The following is a 24,536-nucleotide window of genomic DNA, read 5'->3' on the forward strand; positions in this document are numbered from 1 at the left end:
CAGTGGTTAAGAATCCGCCTTGCCAATGCAGGGGACACGGGTTGGAGCCTGGGTCCTGGAAGATGCCACATGTCGCAGAGCAGCTAAGCCCGTGTGTCACAACTACTGAGCCCACGTGCCACAACGACTGAAGCCCGTGCACCTAGAGCCCGTGCTCCGCGACAAGAGAAGCCACCACAATGAGAAGCCCACGCACCGCAACCAAGAGTAGCCCCCGCTCGCCGCAACTAGAGAAAGTGCGCATGCAGCAACGAAGACCCAATGCAGCCAAAAATAAATAAAATAAAATAAATAATAATTTTTTTAAAAAAAGAGTATACATGTGGGAATTCCCTGGAGGTCCAGTGGTTAGGACTCCGCGATTCCACTGCCAGGGTCCCAGGTTCCGATCCCTGGTGGGGTAAGATACTGTAAGACATGGGGCGCAGCCAAAAAAAAAAAAGAAAAGAGTATACACGTATGCATGTGGACACACACACACACCATCTCATCTCTTCTAGAGCCTAGGAATCAGGAAGTAAAGCACACAGATCCCCAGGGAGCCAAATTCATTTCTACAAAGTCCAGGCATCAGAATTCACGCATTTAATCACAGGAGCCCCCTCAGCTCTCTCTTCGACCTTGTTTCTCTTACTTTACACTCAGTTCTAACAGGTTTGGTGAGCCGGTTTTTAAGCCCTCAGCAATCTGAAGGGAGCAGTTATGCCAGAAACAGTGTGAAGGGGCTACTTCTTTCCAAAGAAAAAAAAAAAAAAAAAACCAACAAAAAACTGCAGAAATTTGCTAAAGCACACCCCCCGCAAGAAAGAAATTCCAAATACCTGTGTCTGCTAGTGAGGGCAAACCATTCTGCTCAACTGACTCCAGTCTCAATATGAAGTGATATGCAAAATGATGAACCTTTGTTTGAGACATGATGCTATAGTCTAGGCACCATGCCAGGTGCAGGTCTTTTGGAAGGGTTTTCAATCAGTAAAATAACATAAAACAGAAGAGAGAGAATTCTCTCTTGTGTGTAAAAATAACGTAAAACAGAAAGTATTGGTGCCCAAAGATGCCAACTTCTCAAGAAAAGTAGCATGGCCAACCTGAACACAGACTAGCATTCAAAAGACCTGGGATTGGGGAGCTCCCTGATGGTCCAGCGGTTAAGACTCCACACTCCCAGTGCAGGGGGCCCAGGTTCAATCCCTGGGAACTAGATCCCACATGCCACAACTAAAGATCCCACATGCCACAACTAAAGATCCCACGTGCCGCAACTAAAGATCCCACGTACCACAACTAAGAGCTGGTACAGCCAAATAAATAAATATATATTTTTAAAAACCCAAACAGGGCTTCCCTGGTGGCGCAGTGGTTGAGAGTCCACCTGCCGATGCAGGGGACATGGGTTCGTGCCCCGGTCCGGGAAGATCCCACATGCCGCGGAGCGGCTGGGCCCGTGAGCTATGGCTGCTGAGCCTGCGCGTCCAGAGCCTGTGCTCCGCAACGGGAGGGGCCACAACAGTGAGAGGCCCGCGTAGCGAAAAAAACAAACAAACAAACAAAAGACCTGGGATCAAATCCTGACACTACTATATACAAGCTGTATGAACATTAGCCAAAAGACTCAAATTTCCTCATCTCTGCAGTTGGCTAAAGACAGCAATATCCGAGGTTGTTGTGAATTTAAATAAGCTAATATGTGAGAAGACATCAGTGTTCCATAAATGTTCATTCAATCCAAAGAACTGAAATGCGAATCTTCCTTGTTTTCCATGAAACTATTTTTATAATTATTATTTGCTCTGATGATGTCAATTAAAATCAAAGAATAATATGAGCCAGCAATTCCACTCCTAGGTATAAACCCAACAGAAATGCATGCATATGTTCACCAAAAGACAAATATAATAATGTTCACAGAAGAACTGCACGTATAATAATATATGTATAAAAGCTCAGGGAGAAATCTGCAGTCTCAAATCTACAGGTCCTGTGGTATACACAGCTATACCACCACACTTAAGTCTTGCTATTCCAGCATATCTGCGTCCTGAATTTTACGCATTTTATGCATATATCTTTCCACTGGGTCATCTATTCTATCATGTAATTTGCCCTATTCTCTGAGGAATACAGTGGAGTATAAACACATACAAAAATACTCATTTACACACACACAAGGAAGATTTGGCCCAGGCCATCTTTCACATTCTTTGATTCTAAAAAGGGACCAACTCTTCTAGCCAGAAAATGGTCCCACATTCAGGAACCCTATGGTACCTCTGTCCCTTGAGACAACCTTTGCCAAGGTTGATCCCAACACATATATATTCGTGAACAGAGGCGGACTAATATCAACCAACCTTAAGTGGGGAGAAGCTAAGCAAATTAAAGCAGGATGGAAATTAATATGGTTATTAGCACTTACAATGTAGCAGGCAAGGGACTTTCAAAATATTTGTTGCTTTCAAATATTTCTCATTTCATCCTCAACACAACCCTGGAGAGACAGCATAACTGCAGGGAGGATAATAAACCTTCCTCCCACCCGGCAGCTCCGAAGTGCTCGCATCTGCACTTGACTCCACTTCTTCTGGCTCCAGGTCCACTTCTCTTTCGACCACACCACAGCTGAAGGCCTCCAGAGAGACAAAACATCGATCCACCATGGATCTGGGATGGATCTGATCTGGGCAGTAGTTTATGTTCTAGTGTTTAAACCTTGGATTGTCCTATTACCAACCTCGAGACTGCAAAGGTCTGAAATCACGTTCCCACGTAATGCAGTCTCCTCCTCAGAATGCAAAGGGCATTAAGTTAGGGTCAAGCTTCTGGTCTATATTATTTCAGCATAATTGCTTTTTAACAAGCATATATACCTGTTGACTTCAATAAATTGCAGGTTTTGTCCCACTCAAAGAATTGGCTTCATCGTTACCTGGTTCCTGCTAGGGAAGCAGCACAGACGTGAAAGGCACCCTGACCCGAGTTTGAATCCTACCCTGGGCCGTGGGGTCTGGCTTCTATGGGAGGAACCCAACTCCCCAGCCCTGGAAAATGGCAGGAGCTGAATGCATCTTGGCTTCTTTTCATACAAAGAGGACAGCAGAGCTACAGTGGTTTATCCCTTAAAGACAGTGGCAGAGCTGTTCACAGAGCCCCCGTCTGTACAGCACCTGGGACTACCTTCAAGGCAAAACGCAGAAGAGGCTTCCACTATGAAGAATCATCCAAAGCCCCTCTTCAAGCAAAGTCAGCTTTGGGATCCTAGCCTCACTGGTCGGCTGCCTCCCGGACTTGCATCTTTACTGCCCCTGTTTCCTAACTGCTCCAAATTGCTGGTCTCAGCCACAGACCTTCCCTGGTGGGCACTAAGGGATCGACAGGTGGGAAGGACCTAGGGATGCGTTACGGTTATTGATTAGTGTTTAGTCTCAGGCTCTCAACCCTTGGATTCTATGGTCCTCAGGCTATACTGTACCTTTCCTTGTCAATATGCTGTTGCCCACTGTAGTTAGGACCATGGACAGGGAGGCCCTGGAGAACTGGCTGGGAAGAAAGGCCCCAGTAGGTGCTGGCTATGGCTGGAGGTGGGAATGGGGTAGCAGAGGAGGAAGAAGACAAGCAATGCAAGCAAAAAAAGAAAGAAAAGAAGGGAGGGAGGGAGAGAGAAAGAAAGAAATGAGGTCTCCTCCCTCTGGTCTCACTAGAGAAGATTCTGAAAGGTGTAACAGAAAGAGCAGGCAAGTGGAGTTCTACCAGCAAAAAAGAGAGAGACAAGGAAGGGAATGGCCATTACTGTCCACCTACCATTCCTAGAGCTTTGCCTCTGTTATATCTCCTTTAATTCTTACACGACCCTGTGAGGTAAGATGATCCCCATTTCACAGATGAGGAAACTGAGGCACAGAGAAGTTAAATACGTGGCCCACGTCCTAACAAACAGGTCTGTGTATCTCAAAGCCAGTGCCGCTTCTTAACATCAGCTGCTTACAGCTTCACCCCTGCAGATGTAGCTGAGAAACAAATAAACAAAAAGGGAAGATAGAAAGTTCCACTTCATCTGTTGTTCTTGGAGGGGGGAGATAATCTACCCCCATCCCTACCTCTTCAGAGACACACACACATTGCCACACCACACACAAATTGGAAAAAACAACAAAAAAAGAACTATAACCAATTTGGAATTATATTTTTGCTTTTGAGTCCTTTAACCCAGCAAATACGGGCTCCCAAATGCACACCCTAGAGTAATTCAGGTTGTTTCTCTCTGTCTCTCTGGCTGGGTGCTCTTCTTCAGATAATTTCAACTGGGAAGCACAGAGAGGGCCTCCCAACCACAAGGCATGGAAACATGGCCACAGCCTGGGCTGGTCACTCTGCCCTGGGTGCTAGCACCTCCCATGGGGCCAAGCCTGACCCTGGTGGACTCCACACTGGGGCTGCTTTTTCTTCCCTCATCTCAGGAATTCAGGCAAAGGCTGACAGATGAGGCCCCATTATCCCAGTAACAGTGGCTGCCTGAAGGCAGCGTGAGATTAACGTGGCATTTACTTGCTTCTGTTTTCCACCTTCACATCCAAGTTCAAATGGGGCAAGAGGTATGAAAAGTTTTCTGAGAAGCACTGAAAAGAATCAAGTCAGGATGCAAATCAAAACTACAATGAGGTGTCACCTCACACTGACCAGGATGGCCATCATCTAAAAGTCTACAGATAATAAATGCTGGAGAGGGTGTGGAGAAAAGAAAACCCTCCCACACTGTTGATGGGAATATAAATTGGTGCTGTCACTATGGAGAAGAGCATGGAAGTTCCTCAAAAACCTAAAAATGGAACTACCATATGATCCAGCAATCCCACTCCTGGGCATATATCCGGAAAAGACAAAAATTCTAATTCAAAAAGATACATGCTCCCCAGTGTTCACAGCAGCACTATTTACAATAGCCAAGACATGGAAGCAACCTAAGTGTCTATCAACAGATGAATGGATAAAGAAAATGCAGTGTGTATATATATATAAAATATTCCATTTTATATATATATAAATATATATAATAGAACATTACTCAGCCATAAAAAAAGAATGAAACACTGCCACTTGCAGCAACATGGATGGACCTGGAGATTATCATAGTAAGTAAAGTAAGTCAGACAGAGAAAAACAAATATCATACGATATCACTTATATGTAGAATCTAAAATACGATACAAATGAACTTATTTACAAAACAGAAACAGGCTCAGAGACATAGAAAACAAACTCTTAAAAAAAAAAAGAAAACAAACTCTTGGTTACCAAAGAGGAAAAGGGGTGGGGGAGGGATAAATTAGGAGTACAGGATTAACAGATACACACCGCTATATATAAAATAGATAAACAACAAGGATTTACTGTGTAGCACAGGAAACTATATTCAGTATCTTGTAATAACTTATAATGAAAAAAAATTATATATATATATATGAATCACTTTGCTGTACACCTGAAACTAACACAATATATAAATTGTGTTAAATCAACTATACTTCAATTAAAAAAATATAAATCAACTATACTTCAATTAAAAAAAGAACTTAAGGGCTTCCCTGGTGGCGCAGTGGCTGAGAGTCTGCCTGCCGATGCAGGGGACACAGGTTCGTGCCCCGGTCCGGGAAGTTCGCGCATGCCGCGGAGCGGCTGGACCTGTGAGCCATGGCCCCTGGGCCTGCACGTCCGGAGCCTGTGCTCCGCAACAGGAGAGGCCACAGCAGTAAGAGGCCCGCGTACCGGAAAAAAAAAAAAAAGAATCAAATGTTTCAGAATCGGAAGGACTTGACCATCCTCTTCCTCACCGCAAACTTCAAAGATGACACAAACAGACAGACACACACATACACCCTCAGAATCTTGAGTCCACACGTGATTGACAAGCAGACACTGCGGAAGGAGCCTTTTTACTAAAGACTGGTCACTCATTATTCATTCATTGGACACACACGTGGAGCACCTCCAGCCTGCTGGCTTCGACGTGAGACCCCACAGGTTTAAGTAGGAGCCAGGCAGGGCAGAGCCCTCAAGAAGCCTACAGTTAATCCGGAGATGCAGTTGGCCCACCAGGCCCACTCAATGCCCTTCCTGTCCTGCGTCGGACCCCAGGGGTCTCATCTGTTCTGAACACATCTCAAAGCTCCTTGGCCCTCCGGCTTCCAGCTGGGTTTGGCCAATGGGATGGAGGCCAGTGGGATGGAGGAGGCAGGTGCTCCCCTCCGCTCCAGGCTCCGGCCCTTCCAGCTGCTGTCTTAATGAGGGCCCTCTGCGCACAGCCTCTCTGGCTCTGCTTCCCAGAGACACCCCCTCCCTCGCCCCTTCAGACCTTCAGCGGAGCCTGGAGGGCCCCGCCATCCCTTGCGGTTTCCCTACCCCTCGCCCACACTTCTCAAATGAGTCTTTTATTAAACTCTGCTCGAATTATCCTATTTTGAGTGTTCCATCTGCTTCCTGCTGGGACCCGGACTGATGCAGGGAGGCAGAGTAAACAGACAACTGCAGAACAAGAAAAGACAATATTGTCTTCCAGGGAAGTACAAGAGCTCTGGGGTCTGATGGGTTGTGCATTCTGGTTCCACCACTGTCTCTGTTAATCTCTCTAATCCTCAGTTTCCACCTCTGAAAAATGGGGTTAATACTAGCGCCTACTTCATAGGGCAGAAGTGAGGATTAAACGAGACAGTACAAGTATGGTGATTAGTTCATTGTCTGGCTCTTCATCAGTGCTGACAGACACACTAGCAGGGATTCTTAGTTAACTGTACAGTCCCTTCAACATAAGTGCCCAATATGTATCTGCTGAATGGCCGAAGTTCTAGGATAAATAGATACGGGGGATATAGAGAAGCAACAGGGCAATCAATGGTAAGGAGGGAATCTGGAAGGACTGCCTGGAGGAGGTGATGCCGAGCTGCCTCCCAAAGGAGAAGTTAGCTGGTAGGATGGCTGGCAAAGGATGTTCCAGGCAGACGGAACAGCAGGTACAAGTGCGTGGAGGCCTGACACGCACATCAGATGCGGGGCAGTGCAAACAGCTCAGTGCAATGAGAGTGAAGGACGTGTGACCGGCAGGATAAGACCGGATAGGCAGAGGCCACTGGAGAAAGCCTTGGATGTCATGCCAAGGAGTTGGTCTTTGTCCTAAAAGCAAGTCAGAGCTTCTAAGCTGGCAGTGGCCACGAACAGGTTGGAAACTGAGAAGGTTCAATCTGGCTACAATGTTGGCCCTGAATGAACATGGCACGAGCACACAGTAGGTGCTTTGCAGGCTTGTTGAAGAATGGACGCACAGCAGCAGTTCTACACAGCAAGATCTGTCACCTCCCTCCCTTCCTCCTTCCAATACACATTTAATACATAGAACACAGCGTGATCCAGGCAAGTCACCAGTCACCGGTCTTCCAAGGGATCTCACAAGTTAATCCCCACAGTGGTATCACAAAAAATATGTCTGGTCTTTGCCCCGTTCCTGGCGCAAAGCTCCTACCGCCCTTGGGATATCCAGAGTACTAAGAGTGTCTTTTGTGTGCTAATGAGATGACTCACAGATAAGGGGCTAAATAGCTTCAGGGCATCCGCAGAAAGATCGCCAGGGAGGGGCTGGGGGCTGGGGACAGGGTTCAATCACCAATGGCCAAAGAGTTGATCAATCATTGCTGTGCAATGAACCCTCCATAAAAACCCCTGAACTTCGGGATTCGGGGCTTCCGGGTTGGTGAACACATCAGTGTGCCAGGTGAGCCTTGGGAGGGCAAGGAAGCTTGTGCACCGCACCCTGCCCCCGCCCTCGGCCCTCCACACCTCGCCCTATGCATCTCTTCCATTTGGCTCTTCCGGAGTTGCATCCTTTATAATAAACTGGTAACAGTGAGTAAAGTGCTTTCCTGAGCTCAGTGAGTCATTCTAGGGAATTATAAAACTTGAGGAGGAGGTTGTGGAAACTTGCGAACTTACAGCCGATCAATCAGAAGTAGCCCCTGGGACTTGTAACTGGCATCTGAAGTGGGGACAGTCCTATGGGACTGAGCCCTTAACCTGTGAGGTCTGCGCTAACTCCAGGTATATAGTGTCAAAATTGAGTTGTTGGACACCCAGTTTCTGCCGGAGACTTGGAAAGCTGCCTGGGGTCAGAAGTGGTGTTAGAAAAAAAAGACATCACGCCCATCAACTCTCTGCTTCGCGGCGTGTGCTGGACACTCCCACCACCCTTCCAGCTGCGAGCCATGCCGGGGCCCCACTGCCAGACTGACATAGGAGGTCAGCACACATCTGGGCAGCTCTGTCCTCACTGACTCAGGTGCTGACTCAACTGTCCCTCTGGGTGTGGCCGCTAGAGGCACTCGGACCAGCCAGACACCACGCCCCAAGCCTGGCCCATGTCCTTGCTCTTAGCGCTCTGGCTCAGAAGTCCAGGGGCTGGAGAAGACTAGCCAGGAAGCCTGTGCCCCTGCCACCTGCATCCCACCCCCGACAGCTGCACCCAGTGGGGTGCCGGACAGATGATGCCCCTCTTCCTTCTACTGAGCACCTATGTGTTGGGTACCGCAGGTCTCAGGCTGGGATCCCTCAGAAGCAGAGTCTGAGACAAGGATTTAAGGAAACGAACCCGGGGGATGAACGGGGAGCTAAGACGGAGACAGGAAGGGAGCCAATAAGGGTGCATGAGAGAGGAGGCTACTGCCAGGGACAACCGGGCTCCAGCCCTAGTAGGGATGTCTGGGAGAGGCTGGGACACACCTCAGATTGTGCATCTGCAGGCAGGGAGCTGGGGCATTTATTCTCCAACTCTTTTCCTTCACTGGCTGTGGGCTGCCTGGGGAGTTAACCCCCAGCACCTCTGGCCTGACCTACCTGCACCCTGAGCAGGCAGAGAAACCTCGGGTCCAGAAGCAGTCCTGGGCGCTCAGCACCTGGGAACCGGTATGGGCCAAGGGGACTGGGACCACGGGGTGGGCACCAACGCTTCTCCTGTAGACGGCACCCGGGGAAAAGACCACCAACCAGAGGCAGTCAGTCCTCAAGGAGCAACGTGGACAAGGCAAGAGGTAATCATAACCCAGGCAGGTAAAAGCAAGGGCTGAAGGCGCTTCTAGGGCAGTGCTGTCCAAGAGAAATGTAATCTAATACAATAGGACTGCATGTAGTTTTAAATTTTAGGTAATTTCCTGGCGGTCCAGGGGTTAGGACTCCTCGCTTCCACTGCAGGGGGCCCAGGTTCGATCCCTGGTCAAGTATCTAAGATCCTGCAAGCTACGTGGCACAGCCAAAAAAAAAAAAAAAAAAAAAAGTTTTCAATTTCAGGTCACTGAAGTAAAAAGAAACAGGTGAAATGCATTTTAATAATAAATATTACTTAACTCATTATATCCAAAATATTATCAATGCAACATGTAATCAACAGAAATATTATTAATGATGCAGTTGGCATACTTTTTTTCCCTACAAAGTCTTTGAAAACTGGTGCATTTCATACTTCTGGGGCATCTCAATTCAGACCAGCCACATTTTCAGTGCTTGGTAGCCGCATATGACTAGTGGCCACCACACTGCACATCAGTGTTCGAGTGAAAATGAAAAGCGCCAGCTCCAGGCTGGACAAGGAATCGCAACGACGGCTTCCCAAGGCATTGAGAATAAAATCTAAGCCCCTTACACGGTCTCAAGGTCTTACCCCTCCCGGCCCCTGCCCATCTCCCTGACCTCACTTTCCAAACCGCCCCCCCTTCCCCACACCTCACCTTGCTTCCTACTGTCATTTTTGGAACATGCCACCACAGGGCCTTTTCACATGCTATTCCCCCTCACCTGGAATGCCCTGCACTGGTCCTTGTCACCCTTCATGTCACATTCCACAGGGTCCTTCCTCCCAACCTGCTCCCGATCTCTTATTTATTTTCTTAAACTATACACCATCAGAAATTATCTTGTTTGTTAATAGTATTTATTGATTTTATTGTCACTTCCTCTCTCTGCTGAATCCACAGCTCCCAGAGCAATGCCTGGCAAAAGAGAAGGTGCTTCATAAATATTTGTTGAATAAATGAACAAACTGCTCGGATAGAGGAGAAACAAAGTGGAGTTGAAGGATCAAACTAAATTCGGATACAGACCCTGTGATTTATTCTCTTCTGTGTTTCCAGCACACAGGGCCATCACCCCATAGATGCTTGTTCCAAAATGGAGAAGCAATTAATGGTAGGGGAAAGGGCTGGGGAGGGCTCCACAGAAGAGCTGGGTCTTTCAGATGAATGGGGAGTGTGAAGGGTAGGTAGGGCACCCCTGGCAGGGGGAAGAGCACGTGCAAAGGCACAAGGGCATGGAAGGGCCGGTGGACCTGTCATATGTGGCCGACACACATTCATTGCCACTCTTTCTACTAGTATCCCCTTCACAACACAAGGGCCTGCAAGGCTCTTTATTCAATCTTCCACCTGGAAATAACACCCTCAGTCTGGTCCCCACTCCACTCCATTCTTGCCCAGTCTGGCAGGCAGGCTGCTCACTACTTCTCAGACCTCTTCCCTGAGGGGCTTCCCAAGCTCCAGCCACGGGAAGCATATGTGCCTGCAGCACGGAGCCTGAGACCCAGGTCCGTATCCCTGACTGCTTTGGGGAAAGAGAAACTCTCTTTAAATAGACGAGCAGCCAGGAGGCTATGAGCCCCGAACCATTAGGAGAGCAGAGCCAGGCACTGTGCTAAGTGCTTTCATTAACTGGCTCCTTTAATCCTCAGTGCAGGAGGAAACCGAGGCTCAGAGGGGTTAGTGGTTTGCCCAAAGTCACACAGCAAGGAAGCGTCAGAAGGGAGAGTCTCCATGTTTATGTGTGTTGTACTGTACCAGACGGAGGGACTGCGTCCTAATGACCCCAGGGGCATCCCTGGATCCAGGAGCATCTAAAGCTGGCACTAGCCTTGGACTTCTCTTTTCCTCTGCTTGCCACTGAAGGATGCCCAACTGATACAGAACAGTATTTCTCCCAGAGACCCCGCTCTCCTGGCTCCTCTCCAGGCCTGGCTGCCTATTGGTGAAGACTGCCCTTTGTGATACAGGTCACACTCTGAACTCTATTTTGAACTCATGCGAAGGGGGTGCCAGAGTCCTCTAAGATTAAATGTGCTAATGACTTGGAAAGTCAGCGTCCCATGTGTGCCACCCCCAGGTCCCCATCAGTCAATTTATCACCAAATTATGGGGTCCGAGAGTGACGGAAGACTCAAACCAGATGGGGCACTCCAAGGTGAAATGGAATGACCTCAAGTTACCAGCAGGGATGGTCTTCTCTAATTAAAATAATCATGCAAACCACTTTCTCCTCTGTACATGAGACAGAACCGCTCCAAGGAAGGGATGATGACATCTTAGGTGTAACATCAAAGCTGTCAGCTCACTAGTCGTTTAGGACCTGGCCATTTTGTGTTCCAATTGTCATTTTCCCTCTCCTGCTACTCAGAGAACCCCACTGCTGGACAGAGGAGGGAGTCAGAAGGCGCGGACTTCAGAGACAGTGGTGTCCGTTTCCATCTGGAGAACCTGGGCAAGTCATCCTCTCACATCACATCCTTCAATAGCTCCCCATTGCCCGGTCATTCATTCACTCAACAAACATTTACTGAGTGCCTATTATGTGCTCTGCACTGTCCTGGAAGCTATGGATAGTTGTGAGCAAGACTGGGATGGTCCCCACCCTCCTGGAAATGATAATCTAGTGAGAAGGACAGAGGCTGACATTGAGTAAAAGCAAGATGGTCACACACACACACATGCACACACATACCTACACACACACACACACACACAACACACAGGTTATAGACAGGTGCTAGCTGAGTTGCAAGGAGGTGTCAGGGAAGGCTTCCCTGGGGAAATGCCCTTTGGGCCGAGGCTTGGATGAGCGGAAGTTAAGAAGGAAAAAGGAGAAGAAGGGACCAGTGCCCCAGGGACAAACTTCCTCGGGGAACCAACAGAACTCGGGTCTGGCTGGAGCGCAGACAAGGAGAGGTGAGTGGTAGAGACGCAGTGGAGCAGGGCCAGGTCGACTGGGTCGTTGGGGAGACCATACACTTACCCGAGGACAAGGAAGCCGCGGGAAGGGGCCTCCGCTGTGTCACGGTGCCGGCCCTGGAAGCCCTCACTGCCTGCGCCTGGATCTGCCTCACAACCCATCACACTCCCGCCTGCCAGGCGGAGGCTGCTCTCATGGAAAGGGTGTGGGGTCTGGGGGTAGGACAGAGGCCTGGACCCACATTTCAGAGGAAGCTGGCAGTCAAAGGCAGGGGCTTGGGAGTCAAGCTCTGTCTTTGATCCAGTGGGATGAGCTGAACAAAGTTGCTAAGAGTAGAGACGAGAAACAGGAGGCCGACTGACAAATATGGCCTGGAGCCATCCCAGAAGCAAGTCGGGGTGGGGCGTGTGCTTGAGGTCCATTTAAAAGAGCCAAAGCAGGGCTTCCCTGGTGGGGCAGTGGTTAAGAATCCCCGCTCACCACAACTAGAGAAAGCCCCTGCGCAGCAATGAAGACCCAGCGCAGCCAAAAATAAATAAATTAAATAAATAAATAAAAATTAAAAGAGCCAAAGCAGAACAAAGACGCTAGAAGACCCGCTAAAGGAGTGGTTTGAACTTAGGCTACTGGTTCCGCCTACCTCCAGTGACTTGCTTAGTGGGGCGGCCTCGGCATTTTGGCCTCCCAGCGGCCACCTCTCAGTCCTTTGGTTTCCATGGTGCTGACCTCTCCCCAGCTCTGGGGATGGTCACGTGACACAGGCCTGTCCAGTCTGAATATCCCATCACGTGGCCCACCGTGATTGGGACAAGTGACCCAAGCTGAACCAGTGGCAATCAATTCAGGGATTTTGCTAGCATTTCTGGGAAGATAAGCTCTGTGCCTACTGGGTGGACAGACGGGCAGTTGGAGGACAGGTGTTTCTGGAAGCTGCAACGTGGAGAGCCTGGTCTGTGGCTCGGGAATCTCACAGTCAAGTATCTTGCTGCTGGCTGCTGAAGAGGCAGCGGCAAGGGAGGGCGGGGCGAGTTCCCTGCAGCCAGTCCTGTTAATGGCCTGTCTGCAGTCACTTTGTAAACCTCTATCTTGTTTCGCGGCTCAGCCAAAGCAGTCGCTCTGCGCTTCAGCTCGGCGAGCACATTCTCACTTTGGAAGCGATGCTGTTGTTGCCGCGGTTATCGATTCTCAGGAAAACCTGTGTGGTTGTTTTTGAGCATCAAACCCCAAATATTTGCAGAGAACCCCTTTCAGGAGCTTTTGGCACTACGATAACCCACACAAAGTGTTCTACATCTCAGGCTTTTTTTTTTTTTAACAGAGAAAATTGTTCTCTGCTCCAATCTGTAAAATGCATTAGCTCATAGTTTCCATTTTCAACCAAAATCAAATCAACTTTAATATGCATTGGGTATCCGAGGCTGCTGTTTCCCTTAAGATTATCTTTGTAAGTCCTAACAGTTTGGATGGCCCAGCATGAAGAGATGTGAAAACAGAGACCGAGGTCCATAAAAAAGCCCAGGTCCCATCCAATTTTCAATCACTTGTATACACATATGAGTACCACCTCGCCTGTGAAAGGATTCTACAAATTACAGGCCTAGCACTGGCATTTTATGCTCACGATCGGCTTAACGGGGGCCACTGATTTGAATTCAACAATAATACGTATTTATTGAGCATCTACTATGTGCCAGGCTCTATTTGTGAACAAACAAATAATTCCAGACTGTTACAAGTGCTGGGAAGAAAACCTACAGGGTGCAGTCAGAGAGAGTAGGGTGATGAGGAAAGATCTGTCTGAGGATATAGTATGCTAGCTGAGGCTACAGGACAGGAAGTTGTCACCCCTGTGAAGAGCAGGGGCTTCGGGGATGGAGGTGCAGGGAGAGGGGTCCTGCAGGCAGAAAAACAACATGTGTCTGAGTCCTGAGACCAGACAACACTTGCTGAGTGTGAGAACAGAAAGAGGTCAGTGGCTGAAGTCTGTTGAGGGCGGACGGTGCAGGGCAGGCAGAGGCTAGATCATGCTGGCCTTTGCAGGCCATGGTAAGGAATCTGGATTTCATTCTAAGTGAAATGGGCAGGGGGGCATTGGGGCCACAGATACATTTTAAGCAGGGGCATAGCAAGTTCTCATGCAGGAGGCATGTGGAGAATAATCAAGGTTGGATATCCCAAGTTCAAGGTGCCTGCTAGACTTCCAAACAGAAACATGAGTATGGCATTTGGGATACTCAAGTCTGGAACTCAGAGGACAGACTCAGCTGGAGATATCATTTGGAAGTCGTCAGCATACAGACGGTCTTTGAAAACGCTCCGAGACTGGCTGGAGTGAGGGGTGCACCACTGAGAGACAGAGGAAGAGGGCAAAAGCACGAGGACAAATCCAAGCAGCTTGGCGCCCTGGGAGCCAAAAGAAAACAGTGTTTTTGGAGGGAGGGAGTGGGCAGCTGGGTCAAATGCAGCTCCTCGAAGCTGAGTTGACTTGGAGAATAATTCTGAACCTTTGAGATCTGGAAGTGGGGTGGGGGAGGGTTCATCTTAAAAGGCTTTCCTGGGACTTCCCTGGTGGTCCAGTGGTTAAGACTCCACGCTTCCAACTCAGGGGGCGCAGGTTCTATCCCTGGTCGGGGAACTAAGATCCCGCACGCCGCAAAAAAAGAAGAAAAAGGCTTTCCTTAGAACCTAGGGATAATAACGCAGTGTGGAAAAGTGGAAATTCCGGGGTCCGGGGCCAGACTCCCTGCAATTGAATCCCACTTCTGCCATTTACCAGCATCATGGCCTCAACCTTCCAAACCTCCACGAGCTTCAGCTTGCCTTTACCACAGAAATTACAATAGTACCTGCCTCACAGGCTGTTGTAAGGATTAAATGAGGTGATAAATAACAAATTCTTAGAAGAGTGAAGTGCCTGGCTCATGTTAAATGCTCAGGAAATGTTAGTTGTTGTTGTTATAATAATTAACGCTAAGTGCCAAGTGCTGGGATTTACATGTATTATCTATGGGGTAGATATTGTTATACCCATTTTACAGATGGAGAAACCTGCCTAGTATCACTAAGTTCCAGGGGTGGGTGGAGCTGGCATTCACATCCAGGTCAGACTCGGGCTGTCCTCTTAATCACTGCTCTGCAACCCCTCATGTGATGCCCAGGTGGGTGGCTGATGTCCAATGCAAGGGGAAAAATGGCTATTAACGTACTAATTGTGTGTTATGGGCTGAACGTTTGTGTCTCCCCAAAATTCATGTGTTGAAATCCTAACGCATAATATGATGGTATCGGGAGGTGGGGTCTTTGGGAGGTGATTAGGTCATGATGGTGGTGCCCTCATGAATGGTATTAGTGCCTTATAAAAGAGAACCCAGGGAGATCCCTTGCCCCTTCCACTATGTGAGGACATGAGGAAGACAGCCGTCAATGAACCAAGAAGCAGGCCCTCAATGGACATGGAATCTGCCAGCACCCTGATCCTAGACTCCCCAGCCTCCAGAATGGTGAGAAATAAGTGTCTGTTGTTTAAACCACACAGTCCACGGTACTTTTGTTGTAGCAGCCCAAGCTGAGACATTGTACTTCTGCTTCAATTTGCATTTCCAGAAGTAATTATTGGTTTTAAATTGGTTCTGGCATGCTTACAGTTATTAGAAACCAAATCTTACTCTGCATTTCACAGGGTTTCAGATTAATACAATGACGAGGTCGGGCTAGATCCGGGTTGTATGAATTGTGCTACAAGAAACCTCCCCCAGGGAGGATAGAGCATGGCCCCCCTATATGCATGGAGCCCTGGGTCCCAGCCCTGCTTCAACCAGAAAGAACTCTGCTCTTGTCTGTTTTCTACACTGAGCTCTCTTAAGCTTTCATCTGAAGAAAATATTCTGATACAAAAGTTTGAAAACCACAAACTGCACCTGCATCAGAATCACCTGCAGTGGCTATTAAAACACAGACTCCTTGCCCCACTACACACTTTAGGGACCACAAACACAAGGGGGAGGGCCTAAGAATCTGCTTTTTTATTTTATTTTTAAAAATTTTATTTATTTATTTATTTAGACTGCTCTGGGTCTTAGTTGCAGCACGCGGGATCTTCCCTGCGGCATGCAGTCTCCTGGCTGCAGCATGAGTGTGGGATCTAGTTCCCTGACCAGGAATCGAACTTGCGCCCCCTGCATTGGGAGCATGGAGTGTTACCCATTGGACCACCAGGGAAGTCCCCAGAGAATCTGCTTTAGAACTAGATCCCCAGGTGATCCTGGCGATTCAAGATCCCTTGAATACATGAGTATTCAAGTTTGAGAACCATGTCAGACGCTCTCCATTAACTCTACTGCCCAACCCACTAGCCACTGGCCACTTCTGGCTAATTTCAATTTAAGTGAAAATTCATTAAGATTAAATAAACTTTAAAACTTCAATTTCTCAGTTGTACCAGGCACATTGCAGGTGCTCAACGGCCACATGTAGCTAACAGACACCAGACAGAGCATTTCCACCATTACAGAAAATTCTGCTGGGCGATCCTGAAAGTTCTGTTGGACAGCCCAAACTTAGGCCTCTAGGTCTGCTCAAATGATGTATCTCGTGTGTTGACACTGAGGCACTAAACTCAGTCAACATCTCCTACCATTTTAAACTGTATTCCACGTATAATATGCTCCCTAAGGATGTATCTTATTGGACAAAATTACTTGTCATATATCTATTTCCCCTGACCCACTCCTAGAGCTTGAAGGCAGGAACCATCCATGTATTATTTAGGTCCGTTATTCTCAGTGCCTAGAGCTTAAATAAATGCTTGGGAATTGCTTAATTGGCCCACACAACATAAATGAAATATGAAGCTGACAGTGATGTGTCCCAGCTACAAGCCTTCACTAGCACATCCATTAGGATGGCTACTATTACAAAAATAGAAAATCACAAGTGTTGGCAAAGATGTGAAGAAATAGAAACCCTTGTGCACTGTTGATGGGAATGTAAAATGGTACAGTCGCTGTGGGAAACAGTATGGTGGTTCCTCAAAAAATTAAATATAGAATTACCATTATGATCCAGCAATTCCACCTCTGGGTAGAATTCCATCACCCAAAAGACACCAAGCAGGGAGTTGACATATCTGTACACCCGTGTTCATAGCAGCATTGTTTATAATAGTCAACAGATGGAAGCAACCTAAGTATCCATCAATGGATGAATGGATAAGCAAAATGTGGTATATATCCATACAATGCAATATTACCCAGCCTTAAAAAGGAAGGAAATTCTGACACAGCCTACAACATGGATGAATCCTGAGGATATTATGCTAAGTGAAAGAAGCTAGTCACAAAATGACAAATACTGTATGATTCACTTATGTGAGATACCTAGAGTAGTCAAATTCATAGAAACAGCAAGTAGAATGGTGGTTGCCAGGGGCTGGAGGAAGGGAGGAAAAGGGGGGGCTGTTATTTAGTGGGTAAAGAGTTTTAGTTTTGCAAGATGAAAAGAGTTCTGGAGATGGACGGTGGTGATGATTGCACAACAATGGGAATATACTTAATACCAATGAACTATACACTTAATAATCATTAAGACAGTACATTTTATGTTTATGTATATTTTCGCACAATTAAAACATTTTAAAATGTTTTAATTTTAAAATACATAGACAAATAATTTTCTAAAAATTCACTGGTACCAACCAGAGGAAATATATCCGCCTCATGGCTTTGAGAAAATGGCTTTGGGAAAACTGTGGTTCTCAGTCTATGCTGTTGCATCTTGGGTAGGAAGGGGCCAGGGACAGGAGGAGGGAGCTACATACACTCCATCTACCTGATCATCAGAACCTCCTGGAGGGGGACTTCCCTGGTGGTCCAGCGGTTAAGACTCCACCTTTCCAATGCAGGGGGCAAGGGTTCGATCCCTGGTCCTGCATCCTGCACGCCCTGTGGCGCAGCCAAAAAAAAAAGGAACCTCCTGGCGAGTCTGATTCCATTCACCTGGGGGTGGAGTCAAGGGGATCTTTAATATTACAGAGTTCTGCATGGGACCCAGAGTCAAGAGCCCCAGTCTAGAGCACTTATATTCTCTTATATTACGCTGTGGTTCCCATCTTCTCATCTGGTTTGCAAGCTTCTTCAGGGGAGTGACTGTGCCTTATATCTATCCTGAGAATCTAAGTCACTTGTGGAATTCTTTTTTTAAGACTGCGGATGCCTGGAACCCACCACACATCAATTAAATCAGCATCTCCAGGCATCTTGTGTATTTTTAAAAGCCCTCAAATGGGATTCTGATGCCCTCTCCTACACTGAAACCTCCTGCTCTGCAGGCTAACAGTGCTTGACAGAGAGGCTCAATGTTTGCTGAGTGACTCACAGAATGAAGTCCTTTGAATAAGACATTCAAAACGGAAAATGTGTGTTTCATCTGTGTTGTTTATTCTAAATATTTTTCTATGACTATTTTGTACATAATTTAGACCAAATGATAAATAATAACAACAATTAGCATTTAGTGAGCACCTCACATGTGCCAGGTGCTGATCACATGCTTCCCATGTATCATCTCATTTAATTCTCGATCCTATTTTAAAGAAGGTACTGTTATTGTCTCCATTTTAAAGATGAGGAAACTGAGGCACAGGGAAATGCAGTCACTTCCTCAAAAACAAAACTTCCTTTTGTAAAAAATTAATTAATTTATTTATTTATTTTTGGCTGCATTGGGTCTTTGTCGCTGCTCACGGGCTTTCTCTAGTTGCAAGAGCAGGGGCTACTCTTCATTGCAGTGTGCAGGCCTCTCACTGTGGTGACCTCTCTTTGTTGCAGAGCATGGGCTCTAGGCACATGGGTCTCAGTAGTTGTCGCTCACAGGCTCAGTAGTTGTGGCTCGTGGGCTCTAGAGCGCAGGCTCAGCAGCTGTGGCGCACGGGCTTAGTTGCTCCGTGGCATGTGGGATCTTCCCAGACCAGGGCTCGAACCCGTGTCCCCTGCATTGGCAGGCAGATTCTCAACCACTGCGCCACCAGGGAAGTCCAAAACTTTCTTTTTTTTTACATGACATTTATATCATAAGCATTCTCATAACCTTTAAAAAGTGACCATAATTTTCTTATTAATGACTATATCATTGTTTTACCCTATTTTTTTTTTAATAATTTTGCCCTAATTTGTTAACTCATTCCTCATTGTAAGGCAGCTTTTTGTCTTGTCTGCCACTGTTTACCATTTTAAACAATGCTGCAGTGGATGTCTTTGTGCTAAGGGTGTTTTCTATATTTCAGAAAACTGTCTTTAGGAAAGATTATGGAAAAAATGTTCTGATAGTGAATGGCATTAAACACTGAACAACAGTCTTTATTGAGGGGACTGTGCTGAACGAGCTGGGTAAGCCCCTCTCCCGGGGACGTTTTACATGCCCTGGCCTAACCGCCACCAACTCACACCGAACACTTACCGAGGGCCGGGAGCTCTCGCGAACGCTTTATAGATCTGATCCCACCTGGTCCATACAAGACCCCTGGGGGAGGTACAGTGAGACGCCTGAGGCAGAGAACGGGGAAGAAGTGGACCCAGGCTCACAGGCCCAGCAAGAGCAGAGGCAGGATAGGAACCCACAGCTCTAACCACCAGTCCGGGCCTCCTGATCAAGGCAGGTGTTCACCCAGACTCAACGGCCACCCCATGAAACAAAAACTAACAAGAGTAGTGGGAATGAACCCTGCCCATCAACTTGCACCACACAAGACTCTCCCTGTAAGTGCACAATGTCTCACCTCCCAGGCAAAAAAATCCAGAAACACTCACTCAGAGCAACACAGGGTTCCTGCCCTAAAGGCCTAGTCCCCTTAGATGCAGACAGAAAGTGGAAGAAGGAAGTCAATTATCCTTACCCAGGATCTACCCACACCCAGTGCCCTTGTAGATGCTTTACATGGTTATATATATATTTGTTATGGGTTGAATTGTGTCCCCCCCAAAATGCTGATGTCCTAGTCCAGTGTACCCATGAATGTGAGTTTATTTGGAAACAGGATCTTTGTAGATGTAATTAAGATGTAAATTAAAGATGAGATCATACTGGAGTAGGGTGGGCCCTTATTCCAACAAGACTGGTGCCCTTGTAAGAGAGAGGAAGAGAGACACAGAGGGAGAAGGACATGGGACAATGCAGGCAGAGGTCGAAGCAACGCAGCTGCTAGGCAACAAACATCAAAGATTGCCAGCAAACCCCAGAAGCTAGGAAGAGGCAAGGAAGGATTTTCCCCTACAGGCTTTAGTACCCTGCCGATACCCTGGGTTTGGACTTCCAGCCTCCAGAATTGTGAGACAACACATTTCTACTGTTTTGAGCCACCAGGTTTGTGGTACTCTGTTACGGCAGCCCTAGGAGATGAATACAATGTTGTATGGTCTTTTAGCTCCTTCAGGACAGAAGCTATATTTTGCTTATCTTGGAATCCCAGCCACTGGCGCAGTCCCTGGCTCACAGGAGACGCTCACAGAGAAAAAATTAATAAAGTACAAACTCAGGATGAGAAGGAACTACGTCTTTTATCTCTACTAACAGACCAGAGCAAATTAGGTACTCAATAAATGTTTGTAGAATGAATAAATGTTTTTAAATGAATAAATGATAAGCTCAGGAAGGCTTTGCAATGAGTCCTATTCATCTATTTCCTCAGGACTCAGCATAGGGTGTGGCACACAGCAGCTTCTAGTAAATTTGGAAGGAGGGAAGGAAAAAAATGAAGGGAAGGTGGGAGGGAAGGAAACAAGACCAGGATCATAATTTCCCAATTCTCGGTCTAGGTAGGTAATTTCTTTCCTTTATGCATCTAACTGAGGCCATGGAATAAGCAGTTGAGTTTCAAACAGCCTCAATTACATTGAAAGGGCTTTCACAGCCCTTTGAATATAATTCACCTCCCCCCCTTGAATATTGTTGTTCTAAACAATTGAATATTGTTCTAAGACACATTTCTTTTTCTTTTACATAAACTTGAACTTGAACATTGTATTTCTAAAACACATTTCCTTTTCTTTCACATCCAGAAATCATAAGGCTTTCCAACCCTTCCAGCAATGTCAGAAATGCAGCTCCGAGTTCAGAGGTCAACGCTTCTGTGTTCAGCTCCGGGGACACATTTCCTGTCCCTGTGCTGCATTCAGCCTCTGACACCTGCCCTGCGGCCAAAAAGGGACATCAGCTGGGCTCAGGGAAATTCAATTTGGGCTGACAGCCCACAGCATAAGAAGGATAGGGAGTCTGCAGTGACCTTTGCAAAGGCAAAGGCAGGGAGAGGGAGTCAAAGGGGTTTCTCCGGGTGTGGCTTAGGAGGGTCTAAAGTTATGGTCAGTTCATCTCTACGGATGGAGAAAACCCCTGAAAATAAGGGCAACTGATTTCCACTGCTGGCTCAGAATTCAACTGCACTGCCATCTGCTGCCCCTGCCATCCTGGTGGTATTTGAGGTGAAAAAAGGGAACATCTTGTTCTTTATTCCTCTGGACTTGAACTTTTCCAGGGATGGCAACTGTACTGTCATGGGGTATGATTTTATTCCTTCATTCCTTCATTTTTATTATGAACGAAGATACATCATATATAAATGAACAAAGTAAGAGGTCCCTGGACTCATGTCCCGATACATTTAGAGAGCCTCTGCTCCCGTGTGTTTTCTCTCTTGTCTACTGAACTCCAAAGCTCAGCGCTTGTCTGCTCCACGGGACACCCCGGTGGAGGTCACAACTGTCACAGTGACAAACAAGGAAAAGAAAAGCTGACCCCTTCTCAGTCCTGTTAGCAGAGAAGGCAAAGAACTTCTTTATGTGTTTTGATGTAGCCCTGATGCGGTCAGCTTACCCACGGATGTGGGGACCTTCCGCCCTACCAGAGGAGTTGGTTGAGACGGGCATCAGTGAGATGGACATTATTTTATCAGACCTGCATGGCTGGATCAGTTTATGTGTCCCTCCTGTGGCCCCAGGGCATCCCACGCTGAGCCTGACCCAGTAGCCGGCAATCTGTATGACATTTATCTTTCCTTTTCCTCTAGACAGAAAGCCCCATGAGGATAGGGCTGTGTGTGCTGTTTGTACCTTTGTATCCCAAGCAACCTGGCCCAGTTCTTGGCACATAAGTAATAAGCAATTGATCAATACATGTTATGAAAGAGCCAACAAACAAACAAATCAGTGAAAAGAGATAAAGGTGTTGGGCCTTACGTTATAGTTAGGAGAGCGCGGGCTTTAGAATCAGGTGTAGTTTCGCTCATGTTCTACCACCTACCCACTCCATGATGTGTTTTAATTGAAATATAATATAAACACATAAAATTGCCTAGGTCATAAATGTACCATTCAAGGAATTTTGACACCCATGCAACCAGCACCCAGAACATCTGCAGAACCTCAGAAGCTGCTTCATGCTCCCTTCTGGTCACTATCCCCTAACCCACCCAAAGGGAAACCACTATCCTGCCAGCTGCATGCCACCTGGCAAGTTACTGTGCTCTCTGACTCTTTATCTTCATATGGGGAAAATAATACTTACCTTGCTATGAGTATAAAATTTTATACATGTATATGCGGTACCTGGCAACAACAGTCATAGAGTGGTAATAGTGTTAGTAATAGAAGTAGTAGTAGTGACAGCACCAGCAGCAGCAGAAGTAACAGGAGAAGGAGAAGCATGAAAGCGACAGTCGAAGCAGTCGCTGTAATAGTAGAAGCAGCAGTAATGGTAACAATAGAAGTAGTAATAGTGGTAATAGAAGTAGTATTACTAATAGTAGAGGCAGTAGTTATAGTAACAGCTAACACTTACATAGCACTTATGACGTTCCCGGTACTGGTCCAAGTGCTCTACCTTAACTCATCTAATGTTCAAAGCAACCCTTACGAGAATGTATAAAATAGGATTTTACAGATAAAGAAACTGAGGCACAGAAGTTAGTAGATTTCCCAAGGTCATGTAGCTATAGAGTCCTGAATTCAGGATTCTAATACAGTACCAGCAGTCTGGCCACTGAGCCTACCCTCTTAATAGCAACCTTTCAATAACTATTTGCATGGCAAAGAAAGATGTGTCCTCCAATATCCGTTCTCTTCTTTTTTGTTGTTGTTTTTTGTTCTCTTCTTTTTCAATCACAATAATCCTCAATTTTGGTAAGCACATGGTCTTACAGAAGAAAGATCACATTTCCCAGCCTTCCTTGCAGTTAAATGTAGGCAAAGGACTAAATTCTGGCCAACAGAACATAAGCAGCAGCAGCAAGTGTGACACCCAGAAGCAGATACCCTTAAAAGAAGGGGCCTGCCTTTCTTCTTCCCTTCTTTCTGCTGGTAGATGTGATGGCTGGCGCAGAAGCACTCAGAATGGACCATGAGGTGACCTTGGGGGAAAAGAGGTCCACATGGCAGAAAAACGAGAGGAAAAGTCTGGGTCTCTCACAGTTGCTGCAGCAGCCCTGTACCACCTTGGGTTCAAAGCAAGAGAGAAATATACTTTTATCTTCTGTTTAAGCCAATGTTCTTTTAGATTCTACATCATTCATAGCAAAACCTAATCCTAAATAATGCACTGCTGTTGCAATTGTAATTAATATTGAAACTGAGGAGGACCCTGAAGGACCTTCCCAGGGACAGACACCCCCACCCCCATGTTCCCCGCCTCTTGTTTCTAGAAAAGCTTTAGCCCCCTAGGCCTTCCCCAAGTTCCAAAGAATGAATTTAACCAGAGAAGTGAGAAAATGCAAAACGAAAAGAAAGCAGTGAAGCAAGACAAAATAATTAACAATTTAGACATAAAACAACATCAAGGACCTTTAGTTCCTTCTTGGGGCTATAGGTAATGTCTTGAGTCATATCCTTCAGCTGTTTTGCAGATTCTAAAACCCCCACCATGTGGAGGAAGTTAACTGCATGCTGATCACCAACACATAGACCCCAGACTGGTGGGAACCGAAAGGTTGATGATTTGAGATTCCTGAAACATCACCGTTATCTCACCACAACCAATCAGAGAATTGTGCACTAGCTGATCACTCACCCTGTGACCCTCTCCCTCACACTGTCTTTAAAAACCCTTCCCTGGAAACCACTGGAGAACTCAGATCTCTTGAGCATGAGCTGCCCATTCTTCTTGCTTGGCACCCTGTAATAAACGCTGTACTTTCCTTCACTACAACCTGGTGTCAGTAGATTGACCTTGATGCCTGTCAGGCGAGCAGACCCAAGTGTGGTTTAGTAACAATATCACCTAAAAAGATAACTGCAAAACTAATGTCACTTTCGTGTTGGATTCTTGATTTATAAAACAAAACAAAATAAAACATGACTTGGGTAACCCTGTAATCATCAAACTATGAAGATAAGCAGGCAGAGTCTCATTTATCCTGGAAGATGGTAACAGTCCCCTATCAACTCATGTCTGGGTCACATCAAAGTCTCTCAGGTTGGCCTCCCTGCCTCTAGCCTCTCACCTCTCCTACCCATTCAGGACACTCTTCCTTA

At 46.7% G+C, this 24,536-nt stretch overlaps 1 protein-coding gene across 10 annotated transcripts in view; it reads right to left on the reverse strand.

Annotated features, from left to right (window-relative positions):
* Positions 1–24,536, reverse strand: part of ASAP1 (ArfGAP with SH3 domain, ankyrin repeat and PH domain 1) — a 349,713-nt gene that overhangs the window by 286,967 nt on the left and 38,210 nt on the right. The window lies entirely within an intron of this gene.

Source organism: Aethalodelphis obliquidens, unplaced genomic scaffold (genome assembly GCF_003676395.1).
Source record: "Aethalodelphis obliquidens isolate GAN/ISIS:26980383/991018 unplaced genomic scaffold, ASM367639v1 scaffold41, whole genome shotgun sequence".
Lineage (NCBI taxonomy): Eukaryota > Metazoa > Chordata > Mammalia > Artiodactyla > Delphinidae > Aethalodelphis > Aethalodelphis obliquidens.